Below are 13404 nucleotides of genomic sequence, written 5' to 3'. Positions count from 1 at the left end.
ATCAACCAGCCAAACCACGGATACATGGACACAGCCTGGACCAGCAGAAGAACCTCCGAGCTTGGATCACCCCAGATTACTGATCCACAGGTTCATGAGCCACCACCACTGAGTTTTGGGGTGACTGATGATCAGAACCAGGGTCAGGGAAGTGAGGCCCCAGGGTGCAAAATGTAAAGAGGACTTCACTTGTACCTCCATGACCCTGAACATGAAGCTCTTTAAACTGTGTACCCAAGGTGCCTTACTCACCCCCTCCTCTCACCTTAGGCCTGGTCCTACATAGTTGGGTACCCAGCTATGCATAACGAGGGCTTCCCAGGTGGCACCAGTGTTAAAGAACACACCTGCCAATGCAGGAAACTTAAGACATGGGTTCGATCCCTGGGTCAGGATGATGCCCTGGAGGAGGAAATGGCAACCCGCTCCAGTATTCTCGCCCGGAGAATCCCACGGACATAGGGCTTCAGACTACAGTCCATAGGGTCACAAAGAGTCAGACATGACCGATGTGACTTAGCACACATGCATAATGATACTAGGATCTTCTCAAATTGGTTCCTTGGCCACTGGTCCTTTAATCTCCCTGCCATGTCCTATGACATGTGTCCGAGTACCCGAGACCTATGACATATTGCTCTGTACATCCGTGACAACTCTTGGGCACCCAGGTCAGGTACCTCCCGAAAGGTTTATAGCAGATTCAGAAGTATGCTGATACACAAAGTTCTGCTCAGGCAAAAAGTTGGTGATGTTTACTTTAGACTAGCGATTCTAAACCTTGAATTCTGTACCAGGAAAGTTTGAGAAAATCTGTCAGAGAACGAAAGTATGCATCCATTAATTCCTGCTTAGGAGACCCTCAGGCCACCCTGGAATCCTGAACGGCCTTCCATAATCAGCTTCCATCACGCGTCAACATACTGCAGTACTTTTTCTTAGAATTACTTGAGATTCTTGTGTCTCCTGATCCTGCTGGAATATGTTTTCACTTGGCACCACAAAACTCTACCCCCCCACACCCCCAGCTCTTTAGCCTTTTTGGCTTCTGTTGTATTCACCCTTTGTGTCGAGAAATACTGCATCTATCTTTCTAAGCGCACATCACTTTTGTACCTTCACTCAGCTGATTCTTTGGCTAGCTCCCGTCCATGTCTCTGGGCTTCCCTGGAGCTCAAATGGTAAAGAATCTGCCTGCAATGCAGGAGACCCAGGTTTGATCCCTGGGGTGGGAAGATCCCCTGGAGAAGGCAATGGCAACCCACTCCAGGATTCTTGCCTGGAGAGTCCCATGGACGAGGAGCCTGGCGGGCTACAGTCCATGGGCTCGCAAAAAGACGGACATACTGAGCAACTTTCACTTTCACATGACTCTGAGAGAGGACCCGGAGAGTGAAACCAGATTGCCAGAACCACGAGATCCTTAAACTCTATCTCACAGCCTTGCTCCAGTTTCTGCCTGCTCTGCTGCTGGTGGCTTCCTCCTCCCTCCCAGCACCCGTGACCCTGGAGATGCTGTGTATTTCCCGGTATGCTGGGGAGTTTCATCCCCTCCCCTTGCTCATCCATCAGGGAAGCCCATTACCAGTGACAGATTGGTGTGGAATTACAGAAGCCCAGCTCTCTCGCTTCAAGGAGGACAAACACTGGGGTGTCATTTATGCTCCAGAGCTCAGGCTGACTCTGGGACTTCACACTTGCTTGGCTCCTTCTAATCTTTGGGCTTCCCTGGTGGTGCAGACAGTAAAGAATCTGCCTGCAGTGTAGGAGACCCAGGTTTGATCCTTGGGTCAGGAAGATCCCCTGGAGGAGGAAATGGCAACCCACTCCAGTATTCTTGCCTGGAGAATTCCATGGACAGAGGAGCCTGGATGGTTGCTCAGAGTCAGGCACAACTGAGCGACTGACAGTCACACACTCCCTCCCATCTTCATATGATATCCTGAACTCCCTTACCAGCTTCTCCTGGGAACGCTTCCCTTGCAAGTATCCCCTGCAAAACTCATACTTGTGGTTCCAAGTTATGCTTAATGATCCCTGCTGTGAAGGGTCCCTGACCACCTAGGGAGAATCAATCACTCCTTGCCCTGGGCCGGTGCTGACTTCTCCAGCAACTTCAAAGCTTTGCATTTAAGCAGGTCAACAAGTCAGTGAGCTGTCTCTCTGACTGGTCAGTGAGCACTTTGAAGGCAGGGATATGGTTCTACTACCATCCATGAGAATATCTCCTGAAACCATTAGGAACACAGGACATATCTGTTCATTAGAAAATTCTTTCCATTGACTTGAAGTCTGTATCCTTGCGATTTTCAATCTGGGGCCCTAACTATTTCTTGTTACACCATAGACTGAAAGCTTCTGGTGGTGGTTATTTCTCACCAAGTTATCCCTTAGGGCTTAACTACTCTGGGTCTGGCCAAACTTTCATGTGCCTTGGATTCCTAAAACTTCACTATCTTTATCACTGTCTTTTTGGTGCTCCTGAGTTTATCAATGTCCCTCTTAAAGCCTCAGAAGCAAAGACAACAGGATGACAAAAGAATAAGGTGACAAAACTACAGATGTGGTTTAGCAGCACAGATGGTCAAAAACCTCTAGTCCTATATCCAGATGCAGGATTTTTTCTCTTTTTTTAGATTCTATTATTATTATTTTTAAATTTTTATTAGAGTATAGTTGATTTACAATTCTGTGTTAGTTTCAGGTGTACCACAAAGTGAATCACATGGCATGCAGGATCTTTGTTCCCCTACCAGGGTTTTGAACTCACCCCCTCTGCTTTGGAAACTTGGTGTCTTAACCACTGAACCACCAGGGAAGCCCCAGGATTTTTCTAAGTGAGATTGAGATGGCTGCTAAAAGCAGCTGCATGATGCCACACTATTGGTCCGTTGGAGAGAGAGGTCAATTTAAATCCCTGGGGCCCTTTATCTGAACTTTTGTAAGACACATTCTCTTTCCTTGCATTTATAAGAGTGAGTTTTGAACCTAACTTCAGCCAGTCAAGCTTCATCTGATTTAGTTTTATTCCTCTTTTTCCTCTTTTTTTCATCTGTACCCCACCGCTTGTGGGATCTTAGATCCCCAACCTGGGTTTGAACCCAGGCCCCCAGCAGTGGAAGCTTGGAATCCTAACCACTGGACTGCCAGGGAATCCCCAGGTTTTATTCCTTATTGCAGCAAAGCAGAAATGTTTTGAATGTTGATGCCACATCAGTTTTGTGACCTTTTCAATCTTCTTGCTGGTCAGTGATGAAAATGTGAGTGGACCTGGATCGTGCGGGAATGCTGTCATTCCCTGCCAGACCGGTATCCAGGCAACGCTGACATCCATCTATAGTCTGTGGGTACCGCTGTGCAGTGAGCTCTGAATTCTGTGCTGGCAAAGGTCTGAATTTACTCACCCATAAGATAGCATGAATACTTATTTTAAAAATTGCCAGAATCAATTGTTCTTATATCTTTGAAATCTTCCTAATCTATGGAGTAAAATCATAGAGCAATCAAGAATGTGAATTTAGAGTCTGCCATAGATAAATATGAGTTGTGCCACTCAGTTTTGTGACATTAAACAAGGTGCTAACATCTCTATGCCACGGCTTCCCTAACACTTCAGTAAAAGTAAGAATGGTTTCCACTGCATAAGACCATTGTTAAGTAAATAAGTTTATTGTATCCAGAGTTAACAGAGAATCTAGCACATAGCAGGTGGCTCAGTGGTAAAAGAATCTGCCTGATAATGCAGGAGACACAAGAGACGCAAGTTCGAGCCCTGGGTCGGGAAGATCCCCTGGAGAAGGAGATGGCTACCCACTCCAGTATTCTTGCCTGGGAAATTTCATGGACAGAGGAGCCTGGTGAGCTGCAGTCCATGGAATCACTAAGAGTTGGACATGATTGAACATACAACACACACGTAACATATCGCAGTCAAATTCCATACATGTTATAACAAATTAATGGAAGCATTGGGGAGGGGTTTGGTGCTTAGGGGAAACAGTTATGATCACTAATTCATCATGTGGAGGGGGTTCTTCCCACACTTACCGAGCAATTCTCCAACACTAACTGGAGGTCCTACAACTCAGCTGAACTCTGAGTTAGATCCCACAGGCTAAGGGCACAGTCCTGCAAGACCTCCCAGCTCCCCTACATCAGATGCCAATCACAAGTATGGACTATTACCTGTATTTCTGACCTATTGGCTATATTTTGAAAATTTCCACAGCCTCCCCCTTGGGTTTAACTAATTTGCTAGAGCAGCTCACAGAACTCAGAGACATATTCACTTGCTAAATCACCCGTTTATTATGAAACGATAGAACTTGGGAAGAGCCAGAGGGAAGAAATTGAGAGGTTAAGGTCCGGGGAAGGGCGCTTAGTGAACTGTACTCTGGTTTCTCAAGCGCCTGCTGGGAAATGAAGTCACTTCCTCTCACATTTCACCAGACAAAGCCACCACTGGCCTCTGCCTAACTTCAAAGATGATGATGGGAAATGCAACCCAGCACATGCCTAGGAATTCGAGACATGGAAGTATTTGGTGACTTGCTCCAGTGACTACTGCTGATGAGAAAATCAGGAGTGTTTTTGTTTTCATTTTTTGGACATGACCATCCAAGTGGAGTGGAGTGTACATGTCTGGGTCCCAGGGGACAGTAAAGGGTGGACCCAGGCTTGTGGAACCGAGAGTTTATATTACAGGAAGCTTTATTTAAGGTTAAGAAGTCAAAGGTGAAGGATGAATTAGGAGTTTGGGATGAACAGATACATACACAGTGTACATACAAAATATAGATAAGCAGCAAGGACCTACTATTTATAAGTCCCTATATAGCACTGCTGCTGCTCCTGCTAAGTCACTTCAGCCGTGTCCGACTCTCTGTGACCTCATGGACAGCAGCCCACCAGGCTCCTCTGTCCATGGAATTCTCTAGGCAAGAATACTAGAATGGGCTGCCATTTCCTTCTCCACTATATAGCACAGGGAACTATATTCAATAGCTTGTCTGAAAAAGAATATGCATATATATATTCTTATCCTGCAAATGGGGATGTCACCAGGTAGCAGAGGATTTTGAAGCAACTGGATTGAAGGAAGTCACCACTGCAGTGATGTTAAAGGAGTCCCTGATCCCTGGGTATTTGAAATTGAGGAGCAATTAGCAAAGGAGACTGAGAAGTAGCCAGTGAGACCGATTTGATAATAAATATTTTTTTCTCTTTGCATTGACTTTGTGCTTGCTCTCCCATATGCTGCTGTTTATTTTTATAACAGCTCTTTTCTTGAACTCCTGCAAGATAGACTGCCTTATATCATTTGACTTTTAGCATCTGCATTCAAAACCTGGGGGTGGCCTCAGACCAATTCAGTGCAAAGAGAAATTCAACATTGAACCAGCAGTATAGGAGAAATAATTGACCACAGGTCAGGAGATGAAATCTTAACTTTCAACCCTGTCACAAATGTGTTAAACACTAGCCCCAGGTCACATAAATCCTCTGGACCACAATGTATGCATGTATGAGAGGTATATTATTTTCTCCTTAGTCCTGTATGACTCTACCATTTGGCCCACATATTCCATGTCACCTTGGTTTGGATCTTAGGTCTAGATCACATCAATTTCCATGATATGTATTTAACATTCGCTGACTTGTGCAAACTTTTCAAGTTCCCTATTCATTTTACACTGATTAAGATTGGAGCAGTTGAAGGTAATCAACAAATAAAATATGGAACCCTAAAAAGATATTTTGCAATAAAATGGAATGAGTAGTTTCAGAGTTCAAGGTAAAATGTAGGAAGGATTACCTAATCCCTTTATAAACCTCTTCCTTATTAGAGGGGTTTAATTAATGTCACAACACTAATTAATGGCAGACTCCAACTAGCATATAATTTAATCATAAAAGAGACAGACGGTTGGTTTTCTAAGACGGCTGTAGGAAAGTACCACTAACTGAGTGGCTTATACAGAAATGTATGACCTCTGGAGTCCAGAGGCCAGAAGTCTGAGATGCAGGTGTTGGCTAGCCTATGGTCCCTCTGAAGACATCAGAGAAGGACCTGCTCTCAATCTCCTACTTTCTGGAAGTTCCTTGGCTTGTGGCAGCATAACCCCATCTTTACATGGCAATATCGAGGGAAAGTCACGACCAACCTAGACAGCATATTAAAAAGCAGAGACATTACCTTGCCAACAAAGGTCCATCTAGTCAAGGCTATGGTTTTTCCAGTAGTCATGTATGGATGTGAGAGTTGGACTATAAAGAAAGTTGAGTGCCAAAGAATTGATGCTTTTGAACTGTGATGTTGGAGAAGACTCTTGAGAGTCCCTTGGACTGCAAGGAGATCCAACCAGTCCATCCTAAAGGAAATCAGTCCTGAATACTCATTGGAAGGACTGATGTTGAAGCTGAAACTCCAATCCTTTGGCCACCTGATGTGAAGAACTGACTCATTTGAAAAGACCCTGATGCTGGAAACGATTGAAGGCAGGAGGAGAAGGGGACGACAGAGAATGAGATGGCTTGGATGGCATCGCCGACTCAATAGACATGAGTTTGAGTAAACTCTGGGAGATGGTGATGGACAGGGAGGCCTGGCGTGCCCACGGGGTCGCAAAGAGTCGGACACGGCTGAGCGACTGAATTGAGCTGAACTGAACCCTCTGTGTGCCTGTGCCTATGTCCGCATTTCCCCTTTAGAAGCGTATCAGTTGTATTGTTTAGAGCCCATACTAATAACCTTACTTCAACTTGATTTTCCCTGAAAAAGACCCTCCCTACAAATATGGTCCCATTCTGAGGTACTCGGACCGGAGAGCATGTAGGGACGAATCCTAGGTACCAGGGCTCCAAGACATCTTTGGGGGGATAAAATTCAGCCCATAACACAAACAACTGCTGCCCTCAGCCTCAACTCCTCTTCATTCTCAAGGGCATTCACAATGTGAGTCACCTTCCCCCAGAGCTTTTATCTCTGCCTCCTTGACGTTTGATGAACCTATTTCCTCCTCTCTATCTTCCCTGTTTGGGCCCATATCCTCCTAATTTATTGTCTGGTCTAAGACAAGACTCACCTACCCAGCCCCTGCAAGTTATTCTTATAAGATCATCCCTCCCCAACCCACCTCTCCATCCTCCCCACCCCTCCCCCCAGCACCTATTTGTCCTCTGCTGAGCAGCCCTGAATGTTCATTGGAAGGACTGATGCTGAAGCTGAAACTCCAATCCTTTGGCCACTCTATGCAAAGAACTGACTCCTTGGAAAAGCCCCTGATGCTGGGAAAGATTGAAGGCATGAGGAGAATGGGACGACAGAGGATGAGGTGGTTGGATGGCATCACCGATTCGATGGACATGAGTTTGAGCAAGTTCCAGGAGTTGGTGATGGACACGCCGGAAGCCCGGCGTGCTGCAGTCCATGGGGTTACAAAGAGCTGGACACAACTGAGCAATTGAACTGAACTGAACTGAGCAGCCAGTATCTTCTTGCTAAAATGCATGTCTGACCTTGTCACCTCACTGCTAAAAATCCTTCAGTGGCTCGGCATAGACCTTTTGGATAAAGTGCCATTTCTCAGCACAGATCTCCAGCCTTTCCTCCTTCTGGGTCCTGACGACCTCTCAAGCCTCAGCTTAAACCCTAATTCACATGTAACAAACACAAGGTGGTTCTTTGAATGGCATATTTTCTTTGTGTCCTTCAGGAATGCTGCTCTTAGGATCCAAGAGCCTCTGTGCCAAGTAGGAAAAAGTTCTCCATCAGGGAGGATGAATTACAATAAAGCCCTCCTTTCTCAGGGTGGATGTTGCCTCAGTACAGGCTCCATACACAGCTTGGGGATGGATTTCAGTGCCAATCAGAACAAAATAATATATCCATATATAGCTTCCTGGCCCTTCACGCACATCGGTAGGACTTGCCCAGGCAAACATTCATAAGGTCTCAGATTTGCATCCACAAGGAAAACTCTCTGATCTCCCAAGCTGATTTGTTCAGAGTAGACAGTTCAATGGGAGAATTAGGGAAGATGGACTCCCAACACCTATTTCACTGCAGGATAGTTTCCTCAGGGGAAGGTGAGCTCCTTCAACCTTGGTTCTGGGTCTTATTCACACCCCAGTATCTCAGCACTCAATACACTGTGCAGCATACTCTGTCCATCTCAAATGAGATTTTTCCTTTTTTTTTTTTTTTGAAAAGTAGAAACTGTGAATTCAAAAGTGCTGGATTAGCTGAAAACAGCACAAGTTGCTGAGGGTGTGAACCTGGGCAGAGTCCCAGACAGGCTGACCTGCTCCAAAAGGAAGCCGCTTAGGGCCAAGGAATGGTCCTAGATTGTGGCTCTAGTCCCAGGCCACTCACCAACTAGCTTGATGGCTAGAGGAATCAATTGCTTGGTCAAACCTTTAAAGTTCTTCCAATGTATGGTTTTATAAGGTCCTCTTGTCCACATTTCTCTCCTCGCTGCCTAAGTTTTTAAATTCTACTAGAATTTCTAAATTCTACTCTACTGTATGCCCAAATGGGCTTCCCAGGTGGCACTAGTGGTAAAGAACCCATCTGCCAATGCAGGAAATGTAACCCATGGGTTAGGAAGATTCCCAGGGGGAGGGCATGGCAACCCACTCCAGTATTCCTGCCTGTTGAATTCCATGTAATGAGGAGCCTAGCAGGCTACAGTCCACGGGGTCACAAGGAGTAGGACATGACTGAAGAGACTTAGCACGCATGCACACATATGTCGTAATACTCTACCAGCTAGACAACCTACTTGAAATGATTCTGTCAATCGCTCAATAGTATGAGTTGGCTTAACAAATTTAAACCTTTAAATTGCATGCTAAAATAGCAGGCCCTAAAGAAATGCACTTTTTGAAATGAGGAGTGAGGAGAAACTCCAGGGCATGGAGAATGTTAAGGGGGAAGGATGGGAGGTGGGGCTGTGCCAGCCTTGCTGGAAATAGTGTTGTCTGATATTAACAAGGCTGAGTGGCCTCCATTCATCCCCTACCCCCTAGAGCACCTGCCCATTGACCTCCCGGGGCCTAGGCCCATTCCAAGCAAGGATAATGGATAGGACTCTTTGTTAAGGCAAAGAAAAGAGACTCCATTAGCACCTGGGGATTATGCTGAAAGAGGTGGCCAAGCTTAGTGTTGCAAGAAGGGAAACTTCTTCCAGGGCCGGAAAGTGAGCTCCTGTCTAACACTCGGAAATGAATTGTCTGGGGAGACTTGCTTGCTGACAAAGCAGGAGACTTTATTGGGAAGGACAGCTAGGTGGAGAACAGGAAGGTAAGGGAACCCAGGAGAAACACTCTGCCATGTGACTTGCTGTCTCAGGTTTTATGGTGACGGGGTTAGTGTCTGAATTGCTTCTGGCTGGCCCATTAGGGTCCTTCCTGGCAGCGCATGCATCACTCAGCCAAGATGGATTCCAGCGAGGAGGGTTCTGGGAGGTTGGGAGCATATGTAGGCTGGTGTTTCCGCTCTCCTTTTGACCTTTCCTGAACTCTTCCGGTTGGTGGTAGCTTGTTCGTTCCATATCCCTTACCAGGACCTCTTGTTTAAGATAATTCATGCAACTGGTTATCACTATGCCTGCTCGAAATGCAGGCAGTTTCAGTCAGTTGTTCCCCTGATATTAGCGGTTATAGAACTAACTTCCTTCATACCTTCCATGTATGTTAGTTGCTCAGTCGTGTCCAGCTCTTTGTGACCCCAGAAACTGGGAACCTCCAGGATCCTCTGTCCATGGAATTCTCCAGGCAAGAATACTGGAGTGGGAGGCCATTCCCTTCTCGAGGGGGAATCTTCCTGACCTCGGGATCAAACCTGGGTCTCCTGCATTGCAGGCAGATTCTTTACCATCTGAAGGGAAGCCCCATGCCCTCCAGGTGCTAAGTCGCTTCAGTCGTGTCCAACTCTTTGCGACCCTATGGACTATAGCTTGCCAGGCTCTGTACATCCATGGGATTCTCCAGACAAGAATACTGGAGTGGGTTGCCCTGCCCTTCTCCAGGGGATCTTCCTGACCCAGGGATCAAACCTGCATCTCTTACATCTCCTGCATTGGCAGTCAGGTTTTGTTTTTGTTTTTTTTTTTTTTTTTTACCACTAGCACCACTTGGAAAGCTTCTTGCCTTCCATGAGGGCAATGTAAAACTCCTTTCAGGTTCTTTCCAGATTAACAGAGTACAGGCTGAAAAACTACTCAAGAAAAATCCAAGAACGATTTTGCACCATACTCTGAAATCTCTGAATATTCCAAGTTCTCTTTGTAAGCGTACCTTGGTCATAGGCCTGCACCCCCACCTCATAAAGTTTAAGAACAGAGCTAAGGGATCCCATTTATCCCACTGTGTACCTGGCCATTGCGGCATGGCTGGGTTTACCTGTAAGCCAAGTGAACACCCTGAAAGAAAAAGAGCATTTTACAAATCTTAAGCCTTTGAGGGGGGCATCTAGGAACCCTGTGGGTTATCCTTATTTCCCATCTGAGTCTCAACTGCCTGAAAAAGCATGCCCTCCTGCCAGCTCTTCTCTGCCCTGCACAAAGGCCTTGATAATTTTTGAATAGGTGGAGAAGGGTTGGTGATGCCTGTTTTCCAGAATTTTACAAACTTTATTTTATGGAGTTCAGTAAATTACTGTAATTAAAAATATCCTCCCTAGTTATCTAATTCTATCCATTTCCCTAATACCGATTTTAGTAGCTAAATAGCTTGTAGTTTCCCAAGAGGACAGGTTTCCTTGATTCGTTTTCTTATTCGATCTTCAATGTCTGAGTATTTCAAAAGCTCCAACACTGCTAATGCTACATCTCTTCCCAAATTCTTCCACTTGCCAAAGCTCTGTCATTTACATATCCCTCTACAATTTTCTCTCTCTTCTGAGTTGTTTGCCTGTTCCTTCCTTTGATCTTTTCTCTTTTGCACAGGTCTTCCTGGATTAGGATTCAGGGAGCATTTGTAGCCAAAGGAGAGAAGGTATCCACACTCACATGACTGGTCCATGCCCATTCTGGTTTCTTTCTGTATAGGACTTCCTGTAAAAGGTATGTCAAATTCAGGAGTCTTCAGAGGAGGCCTCCAATCATTTTTAAGACATGAAAATTGACAAAATGCAGAAGCGGACTCTGATCATCATGAGTCTGAGTTTTGGTCTTTTAAGCCAAATATTGACTCATTTGTAAATGACTAGGTGTGAACAGGCACTTTATCTAAGATTTTATCTGTACAAGCCAGCGTAACTGCAACAGCTGCCATGGCAAAGATATAGTCTACACAACAAAGCATTTTTGTAGTCTTTGGAAACTATGTTTTCTTCATCTAGAACCTTTGAAATCACAGAACTGGACTTGCACAAAGGGAACTTTTTGGTTTCTGGTCTGGGTAGCAATCACTCCTTACCATAAAGAACCCTATACCTTTGTGTGGAGTGGAACTGGAGGGGGGAGCTGAGCCTTTGTAACTTCTTTGTCTCCAATCAAGTAGCAATTATCTTCTTATTCCTTCCCCTTTCAGATACAACAAACAAAACAATAAAGAGTCAGGCAGAAAGAAGGGGTTGGCAGCATAAATGCAGGATGCTGTATTGACTTGCTAACTCACCTCTTAGTTCAGTAAGGTGAGGAAGTGCTTTCCCAAATCACAAACTCTCAGACCATGAACAGCAGACATCAATTAATCCAGACCCATTACTTCCAATTGAGGACACTGAGGTCCCAAAGCGGGGGGAAACTTCTCCCAAAGTCCAGAAAATCTGGGGAGAGTGAGGTTTAGCCCATAGGCCTCCCATTCTTTGGGCTTCCCAGATGGTGCTATTGGTAAAGAACCTGCCTGCCAATGCAGGAGACATAAGAGATGCAAGTTCAATTCCTAGTTCGGGAAGATGCCCCAAAGGAGGGCACGGCAACCCAGTCCAGTATTCCTGCCTGGAGCATCCCATGGACAGAGGAGCCTAGCGGGCTATAGTCCTTGGGGTCACCAAGAGACTGGATCAGAATCATTGAAATTTACACTCATTTCCAAAGTCCAACTATTATAGGGGGGCACTTGGGATTTATTCAGCCCCAGTAAAGCAAAACCCATGAAGCTCCAATTCCCAGACAGGTAACCAGCTCCAGGATTCACCGTTTTAGTCCTGAACACACATGTAGACCCCACATTGTTCACCTGCACGTATGAGGATCCAGAACTGCTTTGTGAAAAATGAACAAGACCCACGGTCCTCCCACTGCTGTGTCTCAACCAAGCGGACTAACACTGCTGAACGGACTTTCCCACAGTGACTCATCCAGGAAAAGACAATTTCATGCTTTCATTTTCTCTGAGCAGCGTAGGTGGAAAGAGGGAAAGAAAGCAAACTTGTTTTTAGGGTAGAAAGCCCACTGATTTGGCACTCTTCAAGGAACACAAAATTTTCCTGATTATTCTGAGAAATATTAGTTCCCTTTTTCTTTACTTCTGGAAATTGTGTTCCATAGACCATTACATAGAAGTCCCAAAATGTTGGATTATGTGCACATTTAAACTTAAGTTTGCTAACAACTAACCATATTTTGGGGCTTCCCAGGTGGCACTAGTGGTAAAGAACCCACCTGCCAATGCAGGAGACAAGAGAGATGCAGGTTTGATGATCCCTGGGTTGGGAAGATCCCCTGGAGGAGGGCATGGCAATCCACTCCAGTATTCTTGCCTGGAGAATCACGCACAACCATATTCTAAAACTGCTATCTCATGCTATCCAGAATGTGAGTACACACTTTGGGATGTTTCATTTCTCATTAGATCAAATCTTAATGAAATGAAGGAGGGTTCAGGCTTGTGGAGTGGGGTTTAAACCTGCCAAAGCTTGCTAGCACTAAAGCAGGAACTGACTACCTGTGAACATCCTCACTGCGTTAAGTAAAGGAAAAAAATGCATCCTTTAAGAGAAGTTGATTCTTAAGTACGGAATTAAGGCAGATTTTTAATTAGGGTCTATTTTGCATGGATCTGGACTTATTCGCTAGTTTCAAATGACAAGCCTCTAACCTTTAACAAAGGCAGCGTTTGGATACCTTGATCTCAGATCCCAACATCTCTTCTGTTAGCACAGAATAAAGTGATCTTGATGACATGAAGCAGAGAACTGAATCTATTGCCTAATCTTTCAAACCCAGAAAAAAAATTTTGGCTTGACTTATCCAGGAAGTCCCCAGTTTTCTATTAAAACTCTAGAAGCCCAGGTCTGACAAAAGTCTTTCCTTTTCAAAATGTCTTAAGGGTAAAGTTAATTGAGTCGTCATCAGAATCTCTTCGAGTTCGATATGTTTAGTTAGTTTCCAGGTCACTAAGCACGTTTTTCTCCAGGAAGCAAATTCAGGAATTCCTTTGAAGTCTTAGCTCCCC

The sequence above is a fragment of the Odocoileus virginianus genome, chromosome 29 (assembly GCF_023699985.2).
Source record: "Odocoileus virginianus isolate 20LAN1187 ecotype Illinois chromosome 29, Ovbor_1.2, whole genome shotgun sequence".
In the NCBI taxonomy this organism is placed as follows: domain Eukaryota; kingdom Metazoa; phylum Chordata; class Mammalia; order Artiodactyla; family Cervidae; genus Odocoileus; species Odocoileus virginianus.
This window is presented reverse-complemented; position numbering follows the sequence as displayed.